Source organism: Sitophilus oryzae, unplaced genomic scaffold (assembly GCF_002938485.1).
Source record: "Sitophilus oryzae breed Bouriz unplaced genomic scaffold, Soryzae_2.0 scaffold_371_pilon_pilon, whole genome shotgun sequence".
NCBI lineage: Eukaryota > Metazoa > Arthropoda > Insecta > Coleoptera > Curculionidae > Sitophilus > Sitophilus oryzae.
The window spans coordinates 162,991-176,306 of NW_022146942.1; the positions used below are offsets into that span (position 1 = coordinate 162,991).

At 32.7% G+C, this 13,316-nt stretch overlaps 1 protein-coding gene across 2 annotated transcripts in view; it reads left to right on the top strand.

Annotated features, from left to right (window-relative positions):
* The first annotated feature begins 3,579 nt into the window (after nucleotides 1-3,579).
* LOC115885092 (multidrug resistance-associated protein 4-like) overlaps nucleotides 3,580-13,316 on the top strand; it is a 166,132-nt gene continuing 156,395 nt past the window's right edge. Inside the window, exon 1 of one of the 2 annotated variants that reach the window (XM_030903877.1) lies at nucleotides 3,580-3,827. The gene's annotated coding sequence lies outside the window, so the exon portion shown is untranslated. The remainder of the gene's footprint in view (nucleotides 3,828-13,316) is intronic. The other variant, XM_030903876.1, reaches the window with a different exon arrangement.

Consider the following 13,316-nt stretch of genomic DNA (forward strand, 5'->3'; position numbering starts at 1 on the left):
AAATGCGAGTACAAAAATGTATAACAAGAAAAAATCAGTAGCATTCAGTTCTGATCTATATCGTTTTTTACCGGACAATTTAGTCCAAAGCAATAATTTTACCTTATTATCTTCTTATACCTAATAGGGAATACTTGAAAAAAAACTTATTATAAGAGTTCGTCATGGTATGTGATCTGGCTTTAACTGAACATTACCTTTATCGAATAAATAAGAAACTTGTTACCTATCTACAAGAGTGATAAATTTTTGCTTTACCTGACAAAATCTAGTCTTACTATCAGTTAATAATATCTTTCTTGCATCAACCAATTACCAATGCCACTTCGATAATCTTCAATTTATATCTATCTAGATGACAATAGGTTTCTTCTTACTATAATCAGATTGAACCGAAGCAGCACTAATAATACTTTTAATCTTATATGACGCTTCTTTACCAGTCTACAACCATCTCATTATCGTTGATTGAAAAATAAGAAGATGCGCTACCTTATCGACTTTTTCTTGGCACAAAACCTGTCTGAGATGTAGCTGGCGATACAGACGCCTCTAGTCAACCTGTCCGAGATTTAGTTTAGCTCTGCCCCGCTGTGCGCTGAAATATAAAATAATTTTTCTTTGTTTTTTTTTAATGGAACACGCTGTATATTGTTTTTTACTGGATGGAGATTTATAAAATATTATTTTATAATTTAATAAAAGAAAACAATATAATAATTTTATAAATTAGGTATATTATTATTTTAAAGTATTTCAAAATGTTTAATGGTTTCGCAGATACACGCAGTATTATTTCATATGGTTCTTTCAACGGTAAAATACGAGAGAAAAATCATTGGGTAGGTTTGATAAAAATTTACTGTGGACACTGCCATATGAAATATAAAACCACGAATATCTGCGAAACCGTTAAAAATTTTGAAATACTCTAAATACAAAAAATATTCATTTTTTAATTCCTCCATATACTGAAAAAATAATATACAGATTGTTTCATTCAAAAAAAACCAAGCGAAATTATTTTATATTTTAGAAAGTTTGGCGTAGAATTTTGAACATCCTGTGTGATTTATGATTACCATATTTATAGTAATAGTAAATACCTAAATTAGTTTTGATTTTAGGACATTTCTTGTATTTTTAATAATTTTTTAAGAAAGGCTGAAAATTTTTCTCTCACTCTGTACACACAATTTATACTGATTATAAAACACCAATTTATGGCACCTTCGCCAATTAATTCACAATTTAAAACGCGGTATTATCAAACTTTAAACTACAACAGCCGAGCGCGGGTTTTTATATACCCCTACCAACTGTTTCTGAAACCTTCTATAGAATTCTGTAATACTTCTTTTACTTTCTGGTGAATTCGTCAGGTTTCTTGACACGTTGCGGTTTAGTTGCTCGCTTCTCCGACTTAACAATATCTCTAAAACTATTGAAATATATTTACTCATATCTTAGGATTATGTAAAGTGATCTGAAGAGAAGACAAAAATGCAATAATATCCAGGGTATTCCGTTTAAAAAAAATTATCCCGATCCACTTACACTTTTTTGAGCCATTCTATAGAAATTAAAATATTTTCCTTAAATACATCCTAGTATATACTTTAGATTTGCACTTAAACAGAATTTCCAAGTTTTTTATTCTAGGAGTTCCAGATGCCCGACGCTGCCGACGCACTATTGCCGGACCCTGTATAAGCTTTCATGCATATTATAAATATTATGTAATACTTTTACAGTAGTTTTATTTGAGACTTAGGTGTATTGAAAGTAATGAGGTTTAGATTTATTTTATCATTACTACCCTTCTGTCGTAACTCTATTCGTTTGAAAAGCGAAGTAATAAATCGGTTTATAGTCACCCAGTAGTCATAAACCAGTGGCAGGCGTTATGTTTCTTATAATTTATAAAAATATATTATAAACGGTATTGTAGCCATTTAAACAATATGGAAGTTGTAATTACAGTAGTAGGTACTCGCAAAATATAGTAAAAAGAGGAAAGAAGTATCGTTCATGGGAATTAAACTTTCAGTATTTTATAGTTCTTATCAAAGTTGCAACAATTCACTTTCGAAAAGACTTTAAGAGTTTTAAGTTTTAAGTCATTTCTAAAATCAAAATTATTTAAATCTTAAGTCAATTTCAACATAAAATTTAAATGATTTAAATCCATGCCAAGTAATCTTCGTAATTACTTAAATCGATACAGGGTGTCTCAGAAATAAGAGCAAGTATTTTAAGGGGTGGATCTCGATAAAAGAAACATATTTTCTCTTTATCGTTTTTCAAATAAGTCCAAAATAACGGAGTTATTTAACTTTGAAAATTCCCCCAAAAAAAAAGAATTTTACGGTTAAACCAAGTCCCCCCCACACCCTCTTCTGGTGATACATGACTACAGACAGTAGAGGTTGCCTGGTATGACGGACAGGGTAGTGCCATCCCACCCATCCGGCATTGTCTTGATGGAATTCCCTGGCGACATTACAGCCAGGGACAAAAGAATGAGATGCTCTTTGGGCCCAGCCAGCTGACTAGAACACCGACCTTGTCTAATTGCATCTCCTAGAGGAAGAATCTAATATAAGAAAGATTCTCTTTTTTTCAATAACGTCCTCTGTCGGAAAGGCCGTCGTCTGTCGGAAACACTGCGACCTGTGAGGCCTATTATTGTGTTTGTCCTCTTTCTATATCTGCACCCTTTCTCATATCCCTGTATCATGCACTAATTTATGCAGGTCCTTGATAGGGTGGAAGCATAGTTCCTCCGGTTCTAGCCTAGCTTTCCCAATTAAAAAGTGTCGTTTGCGATCTAGAGATATTATATGCTCCACTGTTTCAGGATCTTTAACGCGGAGTTTGCAGCAAATACTTCCTTGATAAAGGTTGAGCTTGTTCAGGTAACACTTGACAGCCATGTGTCCTGTCAAAAGGCCTGTTGTAATCCGCACTTTATTCCTGCTAAGCATTAGCACTTTTTTTGTGATTTTAGAGCTAGTTATTGAATAAAGACTGTGTCCCTGTCTGTTTCTCCAGTGGACATTCTGCTTTTCCCTGATCCAGAGTTTTAATGCATTGGGGTATTCCCAGTATTGGCCCTGGACCAAGATAGGATACCGATGATCCTTGCTTAGCTAGCTCATCGGCTTTTTCGTTGCCTTGGATGCCGCTGTGGCCCGGCACCCAGAATAATTTAATTGATTCTATACTTATTAGATTCTTGTTACTCCCACACTTTGAATTATGACATAGTCGTTTGAATATAAACCATCATTCATAAATCACATTCGCTAATTCACTACAACAATAACATTTTCACTCTTCTACACATAAGTCTCTGCGAAACTCACTAAATAAATAATTGATAAACAAGTCTGGGAATATTAAAATTCGAAAATAAAATCGCCATTATTAAAATTCCGACCACGAAAAAATACAATGATTCAAGATGGACAACTCTATCGGTCTTCTTTGCAAAGCGATAGCGGCGCAATCTTCACGAAGATACGGTTGCGCTTTGGCGCAAAGCCACGCGGGTTAATTCTAGCGTGCGTAGAAGATTCAGTTCGTGCGCCAAACCAAACAGTTGCCGGCTGACTGTCGCGCGATTTGGGAGTTTCGATAATTTGCTTTCTCTCATCATCAGCATGATCGTGGAAGCGAAATAATGCGCGTGATTATCTCAACATATAAACGAAAATTATTAATTAATATACACGCGCGAGTGCGGTGCTAGTTACAAGTTATTTAGTACGTGTTTTTGTGATATATTTTTCAAATAAATCTACTATCATTAAATTTAAAGGTAGGTAAGTTAATTTATTTCAATTTACATGTTGTGTATAAAAAATTAATGAAAAAAAGCATTTATTGCGCTCAGTGGCGTGGTGTTTTGTCATGATGAATGGGTTTAAAAAATGACAAAAAAAAAACATAACAATACCTAAATAGCTAGCGTACAGTTATGTAATAAACCAACTAGTGGTCGCTCAACTTGGCAAAAAATGTATAGTTCGGATCTACAACTTGAAAGCGTGACTTGTGTTTTTTGTTCCATATTTCTTGCTATTATTTAACGATCAGAGTTTAAAGTGTACAGATCAATTTAATTTTTTTTATCTGACTAAACTTATTTATGGCAATTTAATATAGTAAATAACGGAATCGGCGACCTTGAGATGTTATACTAGTATAATATTTGAGTTAGCAGTGTCAAATTTGTAACATTATGCAATACTTTGAAGAACGTCGATATATAATTTGCATTTCCTTAACTGTTTATTGCAAATACAGTAGGAAACCTATCTTAATTTTTGTTTTATTTTTAAGGTTATTTTAAAGGTTTGTAATTATTAAACAACAATTTTATTTCAAGAATAAATCAGTGTCCAGAAAATATAATAGATTTTATTGTTATTAATAAACAAAAATAAATAATGAAATATTAATTAACATTTAATAACAAGAATAAATGAAGGGGGAAGGGGAAACCAACCATGTCCATTTTATAGGAATTTTCAAGTAATCAACTTAATCTGCTGAGAATACCAAGTCCCAAACACTTGATAAAATGTAATTATTGAATACCTATAACAAACAATGTCCAAATTTTTGGTCTCAACAGCATCTTCGACTTTGAAGGAAGATTTGGTATCTTTAATATAATATTTGGCAATATTAAATGAGTTTTCTCTGTAAAAGTCAGTTTTGTGACTTACCCTTTAAATGTTTTAAAGACAATCTATAGACCAGTTATCACGTTTGAGGCCCGGGTTAGTGATGATAAAGCAGTAAAATAAAATTAATCGAATCGAAAAACTTTTTAGACGAGTCAGGGAAATCACTAAAAAGGGCAAAATAAGAACTAAAAAAATTGGCGCCGGGAGGCACGTATAGCCGCCCATACTAAAATATGTTAATAAAAAGTTGGTAGGCAGTTCTTTTAGTTTCAAAGTAAAGGAATTTTTCCAATTTTTTTTATCTCAAAAACTGCGACTTTGACTGATTTTGATGTTGTTACAAATTTTGTTGCAAATATTATTCCTAATCTTAAATTGAAAACCGCGTTTCGCTAGCTACTGTAATTTTGAAGTTACGATTTTTTAAAATTTTTAACCCCTCCCATACCCCCTTGCCAACCCCCCACCCCCACCAAAAACTAATGGCCAGATTCTCGGGTGCCACAGTATTTTTGTGCCAAATTTGGTTAAAATCGGTTTAGCGGTTTTTGAGTTATCGTGTTACAGACGGACAGACAGACAGACACCATGAAAATATATTGTATTTAGGTCATTTATGACCCAAATAACTCATTTTGAGTGAAATTAAAAGAAAATTTTTTTGCCGATCTTAATAGCCTACCACACCTGTTGGTATGGTCGGCTAAAAATATGAAGATACCCCCTAGGTCTACGTACAGTGTACGCTGGAATTTAGTAGAAACAATACAATTCACTTGGTGGGGCCATTTATAGCGGATAACAAACACAAGCGAAACAAAACAAACTATTATATATAAAAGAGGAAAATGTGGAGAACATCAACAAAACATGGAACACAATGGTAAAGATATACTCAAAGAAAACATGGATGATGGATGCCAGATGGAAGGAAATCTTCTCGCTTCGAAAGCCGCTTCTCGGAATGAGCAAAATTTTTGCACCAAGAAAAGGATTTATAAATATTACTTTTCGCACAATGTTACATTCATAATAATTATTGAATACTGGCGTGCTATTTTGATATTTTCTGATGAATGGATTTTTAAAAAATGTAGCATAACAATACTTAAATAGCAAGCATACAGTTATATTGTAGTCGTAGAACAACTAGTAGTTGCTCCACTTTGAAAAAAATGAATAGACCGGATCTACAACATAAAAGAATGACTTGTGGTTTTGTTCTGTATTGCCTGTAATAACAGCAATTCATTAATGGTCGTTGGGTTTAAAAGTTTAAAGTCTACAAATAATTTTCATTCTTTTTATACCAAACCTATTTATTACAATTTAGTAATATATAGTAAATAACGGAACTGAAGACCTTGAGATCCTATCATGGTAACATATTGGAATTTTAATCAACAATGTGAAATGTGTAACATTTGTTAAACTTAAAAAAATAATGCAATAATTTGAGGAACATCGATATACATATAATTAGTATTTTTGAAATATTTATCGTAAATGGTACAGTAAAAAAAACTAAAACTGATAAATTAGTGTTCTTGTATAATAATATATTTATTGTTTCAACAAAAAGGAAACCAATAATACTGTATTGGTTTAGAACGTCTTGCGACGTTGTCCGATACCTAACATCCATGTCATTCGATTAATTATTCCATTGACCTTCACTTAAATTTCTGGCACTCATCGCTTTTGATATCCTCCTTCCAAGTCTTCTTGTGTCTTTCACGCTTTCTTCGGTCTTAAAATATCCATTGTATAACTCGTTGTAGAAGTTGGTATCTTCCATCATTTGTACATGTCCAGAGAACTATAAAAGTTGTTTGCATTCGAGGTCGGTTGCCAAAGATCATTCAATTCCTATCCTCTGTCGGATTTCTTCATTTAGAACTCTGTTTCTTCGGGAAATTCCTAAAGTTCTTCTGTAGGCATCCATTTCTACTGCTCCCAGTTTTCTTCGGTTGGCTTCCGTTATTTTCCATGCCTGTGCACCGTAGTGTAGACTGCTTTTTATAAGGGTCTGATATATATTAATCATCTCTTTTTTCCTATTTCCTTACTTCAAAATACCTCATTCGGACAGCCAATTGCTCTTCTAGCTTGTGTTATTCGTTTTTAATCTCGTTATCATCTTTACCTATTGTATCAAATATTACTCCTAGATAGATATAGGGATGGCAAGCTTCTATTTCTTCTAGATAATTCTGCACCAATAGGTAGATATTTAGTTTTTAGAGTGTTTAATTTCATATTCATTTGTGATGAACAAAACAGCTATAGTAAATATTTTCAAAGCAGCCTAGGTATAATATTATATACTACAAGCAGTCAAAATGAAATATCTTGGAAGAGTGAAACAAGTTACGAGAAAAGACAAAATAAGAAATGCAAAGATAAGCTAAACCTAGGGATACAATCAGGTTAGAATATATAAGTAGGCAGACAAATCGTGGTAGCGTCAGTTTCTATAGATGACAAATGAAAGATAAATAAAACAAATATAGGAAGTAAATATCTCAAAAAGAGGAATAAGAAGAAGACCGCAATAAACATGACAAACGGTAAAAGACCTATTACAATAAGGGAAATAACATGGATTAAAGGAATTCTTCTTGATGCACTTAAAGGATTAACATAAATTCTATTATAATTCTATTGGTGTTTACTCAGGTCACAAGATAGTAATAATAATCAAATTAAACAATAATTAAAATAGTCCTGACAATCAGTAGTAATTAAAAAAGGAATACATTTAAATTAAAGAGACAAACAAAATGAACCTCACAAGGATAAAAAAATAAGAAAATTCAAAAGAGCCCTGCAGCATTCCGCTAGTCCATTGCGACAAGTATTCTAACGGTTCTTCTCTGAATTGCAAAAACGGTGGGCCATGACTGACTGAGATAAAGAAAAAGTAACGTTTTTGTGGAAACACAACCGGCAATTGTTGTCTAGGTAAAAATATTCTGCTTACAAGTTCCAATATCTCTTCTGTTCTGCCCACATGGGAATTCCATGTGGGCCAAGTTCATCATTGCCAACTCAAATATTATAGTTTTGTTTAGGCTTCATTTGAAACCAGTTTGTTTGAAACAAACCGCTCATAAGTTCGCAAACGTACGTGTCTCCCTTTCAATTTTAGCTTCAATGAGATTACTATATACTAGAGCATCTATTGTGCAGGCAGCAATGAGGGTACTTCCAATCGACTCATTCCATGGTAGATCATTTATGTATATTAAAAAGTACTGGTCCTAAAATTGATATTTGTGGTAGTCCTGTATCTATTTCCCTCTCTGCTGACGAAACACCGTCAACTCTAACTATCTGCAAACGATCACTACCTCAGGTTATTTCTACCGAAGTTATAGAATATCAGTTTTCAAGCAATATCCCAGAAGAGATACAGTCAAAACCTTCCTCAAATCATAAAATTGGCAAAGTTTATATTGAAATGAAAAGAAATCCTATATTTTATGTTTGACAATGAATCAATATTTGCGTCAATACGAAACTCATATTGACAATTAGAAAAGAACATGTTGCTATCTTCTTCTGAACCTAGTCATTTTTCTCTTGGTTTGTTGCCTACTATTTATTTTTCCAAACCGATGTTCAACAATCTTGTTGATCAATCTACCAAATCAATATTTTAGAATGCGTAATTATCACAACAAACGAATATTATCATTACATACATGTGAGTATGGTGTAAGTTATAAGAATTTTGCTTGCCCTACTCTCAACATCACTGTCATCACTGATTATCATGATTGTGAAAGCGGAAGGATGTGCGTGTAGTGCGTAATCATCGCAATACTTAAGCAAAAAATACTACTTAATGCATACAAGTTAGTAAGGTACTAATAAAATGTAATAGAGGTATACGTATAAGGTTCCGCGCGCACTGCATCGGATCGGACCGACCAGCAAAAGCGACTGCGACCATCGTACATATAGACGGCGCCGGCGTCCACTAAAACATTTCGGCCTGTAGAGGTCAGATTCCTACCTCTACCTATCTACGATAGTCGAGTCATCCCTTCGCCGTTTCTCGCCGGCTCGATCCGATGCAGTGCGCGCGGAGCTTAAAATGTAATACAAAAATGAAATTTAAATACTTATGTGTTAAAAATCAAATCTATGTGTGCATATATTTTCAAAAAAATCTAGTCGCCTTGTAATCTAAAATTAAGTTATGCATTTGAATAAGTATGTCTATACAGAATTAAGAAGAAGAAATGTATTTTGATTATAATTAAAGTCACTTTAATTATTGGCTAGATCATAAGCCTTCATTGCAGTTATATAATAAAACAAATAAAGGTTAGTCAACTTAGCAAAAAATGAATAGATGACGTCTACAATCAAAAAGCATGACTTGTATTAATGAAAATAATGTGATTATTTAACGATTAGAGAAAAAAATACACAAATCAGTTTTAGAACGATTATGACTGGACCTATTTATGGCATCAGTAAATAGCAGAACTGGAGACCTTGAGATTTTATATTAGTAAAATATTGAAATTCGGCAATTCGTAATTAAAAGTTTATCGAGGATGATGCGGTAGAAAACTTATCTTAGCATTTAAAGTTAATGGTGTGAAGGATATTTTAATATTTTTATTTCAAAAATAAGCCAGCCTCTGATAAAATAAACAAAATTTCAATTCAAAAATTATTGAAAGTATTGAATACGGCGAGTTTAAATGAAATATTTTTGAATTATTGGAAGTACCGGGGCATCTGTTAAAATAAAAAGTTGTAGTCATTTCCGGTGAAACAGGAAGTGACCAAAACTCGTCGAATACGTCAATCAGTCCTGATTTATGTCCTATAATATCAAATTTCGTTTTTTTTTATCTGAAACAATAAAAACGTTATAGGGGTGAGCGACTCTTCAAAAATATTCGGTATGTAGATATACTAAATTAAAAAATTATATATTTTAAGTTTTTAACATTTCTTGTGTATATTGGAATATTGATCGATATTATTTCTTGACGAAGAAGAATTTTAAACCAAGTTACTTATCCAACTATTATTGTCAGATGGCAAGCCTACAGTTATATAATAAAACGGCTAAAGGTCGTTTAACTTGGCAAAGAGTTTATAGATCACGCATGGTATCCACAATCTGAAAGCATGACTTGTATTGTTCGTCCTTTAAGTATGTGTCTTGTTTAAAATATATGCAAATAAAATTCAGAATGTTTGTGACTACATCTATTTATGGCAATTTTAATAGTTTCTTTTATTAGAAAAAAAAGTACTAAAAGTCAGCAGTTCGAGACTTGAAATATGTAAATTAAAATTAAAGGGGCCCTACACGCAACGATTTGATCTGCATGCCAAATCGCACAGTATCGGATCTTAAGACCAAATCGATAGCGATCTTTTCACACTACACGTTCAGATTTTATAGATTTTGTTAACTTTTGTTAAAAAGCCATATCAATGCTCAACACGTAGGTATAATGGTTTTTATTTTTTATAGACTTTATAAACAGGGTGCAATGATTTAAATCAACTTGATTTAAATCAACGGATTTTTTTTATTTTAATCGTGGATTTAAATAAAAAAAATCAACTTGTTTAAAAACTTATGATAAATCGAGAGACAACTGTAAAAATTATAAAAATAAAATTATAATAGCTATAAAGCTATAAGAAAGTATTCCTAATTCAAATAAAAAAAATTGGCAAAAGTTGGTAGTCAGTTCTTTAAGTTTCGAAGTAAAGTAATTTTTCCAATTTTGGGCCGCGGTTATTTCCCCTATCCGCCACCTGGGGTCGCGTCCAATGCAACTTTGGAGTTCTCCACACGGATTTTCTCAAAAACGGACTACGGAAACAGGGAATATCTCAAAAACTGCGGCTTTGACTGATTTTGATGTTATTACAAATTTTGTTGCAAATATTATTCCTAATCTTAAATTGAAAACCGCGTTTCGCTAGCTACTGTAATTTTGTAGTTCCGATTTTTTTAAATTTTTAACCCCCTCCCATACCCCCTTACCAATCCCCCTCCCCGACCAAAAAGTAATGGCCAGATTCTCGGGTGCCACAGTATTTTTGTGCCAAATTTGGTTAAAATCGGTTTAGCGGTTTTTGAGTTATCGTGTTACAGACGGACAGACGGACACCATGAAAATATTTTCTATTTAGGTCAATAACTCATTTAGAGTGAAATTGGTATGGTATGGTAGGCTATGTGGTATGGTAGGTATGTATATTCATCAAATAAGTACAAAGTTACACTTGCTGTTGTAACGTTTAAATACTTTAATAGATCGAAAAATAATTGTAAAAGATATAACATATAACACACATGCCTCATTTCATCTGTTAAAATGTTGGACCGTTTTTTGAAATTATTTCGTGTAAATCCATTACACTTCTAAATGGCAGAGATTTATTTTGAAATTGTGAATTGCCAGAAATCCGGTATTTGAAGATATTTCATTTGCAAATTCTAGTGCAGAACTAGTTTCTTCTGATGTCAGGTTATATTTTTATTTCCGAGGACTAATCAATGTCAAAAGATAAGCTGGAATCAAGGTTGTTTTATACCTTTTTTGAGACAGGTGAATGTTGATCAAGTTAACTCCCTAATCTTCTAGTTCATTCCAAATTTCTACCAACATTTTGTTCTGCAATAAGTACTTTGCACTTTGAACATTAGATGCTACTAATTTTATTTTCGACCTAAGACAGTCATGACTCTATTTCCAAAAAATCCCTTTGATATAAGGACCGATGTTTTTTTGCGGAAATAGAGGCATCAGCAAAGTTTACAGAATGAAATATATCGGTGACCGATGTGGAAAAACGACACGCGCCGTAGATATGTTAATATTGTCAATATCAGGCAGAGTTACAAAGATTTAGCCCTTTAGTATAGGACTTTAAATAGAAAATTGATTTTAAAATCAAAAAAATCCGATTAAAATAAAAAAAAATCGATTTTTTAATTTTTTTTTTTAAATCATAATTTTTTTGCACCCTGTTTATAAAGCATTTCTATTCAAAAATAAGTGAAAATGTTCAACATAATCTTGAAGTAAGAAAGTAGGCTTCTAAAGTCTGATTTGAAACTAAAAATATTTTTGTAATTTTTCCTCTTTCACTCATCATCAGCGACTATCATGATACTTGAGAGTGGCATATTGTACCGATACGATACGTATCTAATGAATGAATAATTTAAAAAACAAACAATAGCACCTTTACAATTTCCTAGATGACAAGCGTACAGTTATGTAATAAAACAGCCTCGAAAACAGCTATAAATCGGTTAACTTAGCAAGAAGATCACATCTGCAACCCAAAATTTTGTAATAATGTTTTTGTAATTCTTTCTTGCGGTACACTAACGGATCAGAGATTAAAAGTACTAAAACTATACTTTTTTGTGTCAACTTTTTTGGTAAAAAATGGAACTGTGGTCTTGAGATTATTATGCCACCAAAATGAATAATTTCAGCAGTAGAAAATATGTAGAAAAATTAAATAAAATCATGCAATTGTTTAAGAAAATATTTATCCCAAATTAAAAAGAATTAACTCAAAATATGACTTTATGACATGGCATTGCCTACTCCACTGTCTATTACGATCCTTTCAGATCTCCTTGTGGTCTGAAAAACAGTATCTACAAAGGAGAAACTATCTTGACATATAAATTAATAGATTAATGGTGTAAAGGTTGTTTTTGAAAGTGTTTAATAATTTTTTTTTTGTTTCAATGCCAAACACAAATTTTTCATAAACTAACTTATAAGTCAAATATGTACGTTTTTAATTGTTTCAAAATTAAATAATTAATATATCAAACTTGAAGATTTAATTTAAACTTACAGATGTAAGTAAACAAAAATAAAAGGTTGGCTTCTGGGATATCTTATGTAATAATCTTATGAAGTTAACAAGAAACCTTTTATTTCAGACAGACCGAGAGCTAGCATTTTGTTTACGAGTACACAGTGTGTTTCTGGCTGAGCCTGAATTAGAAGTATATCGGAAACTTTTATACAACAAAATTTTTTGCAGACCAGTACCTCTCAATGAGATATCTCGATAATAGTATTTACAGCCCAGAATGGTACCTTCTTCTTAAAATTCCGTGCAGATTCCTGCGTAGGCGTTGATCTGTTTCTTTCTCATGAGGTGGTTCTATTAATTGCACCGTCTTGGAGTGCTTGAAAGTCCCGTATCCAATAACCAATATTTCTCAACCATTCCCCTTTTATCTCCTTCGATTTTAGCCTGGAGAATTAGACGCTGAAAGTGATAGCGTTCTCCACGTAGTATGTGTCACAGAGAGACTATTTTCCCTTCTAGGTGATTTCGAAGAGGTCACCTTCTTCCAGACCAGTTCTTCTAAAAGTGTCTTTATTTCTCATACGGCACAGGTACACTCTCAGCATTCATCATAGGGTCTACATTTCGAAGGTAATTGAATTTTTTTGTTACTTTCAGTGTCCATGCTTCCCCACAATTCTGTATCAAAGACCGAAGTTTAAGTTCCTGTCTGCTAGAAACCCTCGTATGGGACCACTTATGGAAAATCCCTTTAGGCTTTTAGCGTTAGGAAACTTGTTTACA